Here is a 2,500-nt window from a genome sequence, read left to right on the forward strand (position 1 = left end):
TTTGGGTCTAATGGCTGCAGAGGCCCTGTTCTTCTCTCTCTATCCCTCTCTTCCTCCCTCCCTCCCTCTCTCCATCCCTCTCTCCATCCCTCTTTCTCCTCAGTCTCTCTCTTCTTGTCCTTTATGTCCTATCCCTCTGTTCTAGTCCCTGTTGGTTCACTTGTCCTCCTGCATCCCTTTTTTCTTCTCTTTCTCTCTCCATCCCCCTCTTTTTCTCCCTCCATTTCCTGATGTTGCTCTCATCCCCCTCTCTATGTCAGTCATTCTGCCCTCCCCAGGGCAATAGTGAGGGGCAGCTTATTCTTCTACCCTCATACACGATGCAGAGCGTGTGTGAGAGAGTTTGTGTGTCTGTGTGTGTGTGTGTGTGTGTGTCCGTGTGTGTGTATCTGTGTATGTGTTTCTGCCCTAATACACAGAGCAGTGTTTGTGTCTGCGTGAGTGAGTGAGTGAATGTGTGTGTGTGTGTGTGTGTGTGTGTGTGTACCCTCATGCACAGAGCGTGTGTTGTGTGTTTCATGAGGGAACAGAAGAAAGCAGAGGGAATTAGAATGCACAGGGACACAATGGGGGATTTATAAAGCTGTCTGCTCTAAACAGCACACAGAAATAATCTCTTTTCTTTCCCTGACACACACACACACACACACACACACACACACACACAGAAGTCTCCTTTCACTCCCTTCACCATCGTTTCCACTGCGGACGGTCCTTACAGCCAATCACAGAAAGACAATCCGAGAAAGGCAGCAGCATGTGTTCCATATCCTCCTGACAGGAGTGGATCCAGACAAACACACACACACAGACACACACACACACTCTCTCACAGACACACACAAACACAGACGCACGCACACACACACACTCACACACACACACTCCTTACCTCGGGTGCACTGTGCTGTGGCAGTGTTTGTACTGGCAGCAGTTACTCCTCCTGCAGAGGTTTATAAAGCCTCCCTGCCCTGTAGTACACACACACAAACACACACACACACACACACACACACACAAACACACACACACACACACACACTAGAGGAATGAAACTGGAATTTACTAGCGAGCACTCCTCACTGACTACTCACTCTCACCCATTATATGGACTCAAACAGGAACATGGTGACCTATTTACACACCCATATACACACAGACACACACACACACATACACATACACATATACATACACATACACATACACACAGACACAAACATAAACACACAGACACACACACACACACACACACACACACACACACACACACACACACACACAATACACACACATAAATATAAACACAGAAACATAAACACCTGAAACATAAACACATACACAGGATTGCCTACACACACACACACACACAAACACACACACACACACACACACACACACACACACACACACATACACACATAAACATAAACACAGAATACACACACACATTACACACACTGGCCACAAACACACACACACATTACACAGACATAAACAAACACACACACACACACACACACAATACACACACACACACACACACAAACACACACACACACACACACACACAAACACAGACACAAACAAGCACACACACACACACACACACACACAATAGAGACACACACACACACAGACACATTCTGCACACAGTCACACACTCACACACAGACACAAACACACACACACACACACACACACACACACACACACAGACACACACACACACACAGACACACACACACACACACACACACACACACACAGACACATTACACACTCACACACACACAGACATTAATATTATCTCTTCTCCCACACATTACCCTCCACCACAGATTAACTTTCAGTCTTTTAATCACTTAATATGTTATTTTTCTACTCCCTATCCTCTCCACTGACTCTTTCTCTTTCTCTCTCTCCTCTCTCTCTCTCGCGCGCTTCTTGATTGTTTTCTCCCTCGCTTGCTCTCCTTTATGCGTTTGGGAGTTTAGTGGAAACTGACGAGTCGGTTTAATTATGTGGTATAGGCGCTTGTGTGTTTTGCTGCGCTCTGCCAGCCCCCCCACCCTCCGCACCCCCCGGGGGCACTGCATCACCCAGCTGTGGCTCACCCCCACCCCAGCCTGGCAGCCCCTCAGGCATCCCTTCTGTTGCCAGCCTCTGGGTTTTTTTCATGCCAGTGTGCCAGGGCTTAGCATTACCTCACTGATGCCATTAGCTTTATCGCTAGCATTATACCCCAGTATTAGCATAGCTCAATATTCCTACTAGTTTTTCTGTTTTACTTTATTTTTAACTAAAAGTGTAGCATTAGTGTCATTTAACATTCTCACTGTCATTGTTGCATTATTTTTTACCTAAAGGTTCAAAAAAGTAATTTTGGACAAAGATATCTGCCAAATTCATAAACTATAACTATCAATGCTAGCATCAGCATTTCTGCTAGCGTTAGCACTGTTAAGTCTAAGCCTCACAATGTCTGTCAGTGAGGTGA

General features: G+C 45.9%; 1 protein-coding gene across 1 annotated transcript in view; it reads left to right on the plus strand.

The window, feature by feature from the left end:
• Positions 1 to 2,500, plus strand: part of ptprsa (protein tyrosine phosphatase receptor type Sa) — a 237,997-nt gene that overhangs the window by 183,328 nt on the left and 52,169 nt on the right.

Source organism: Alosa alosa, chromosome 9 (genome assembly GCF_017589495.1).
Source record: "Alosa alosa isolate M-15738 ecotype Scorff River chromosome 9, AALO_Geno_1.1, whole genome shotgun sequence".
NCBI lineage: Eukaryota > Metazoa > Chordata > Actinopteri > Clupeiformes > Clupeidae > Alosa > Alosa alosa.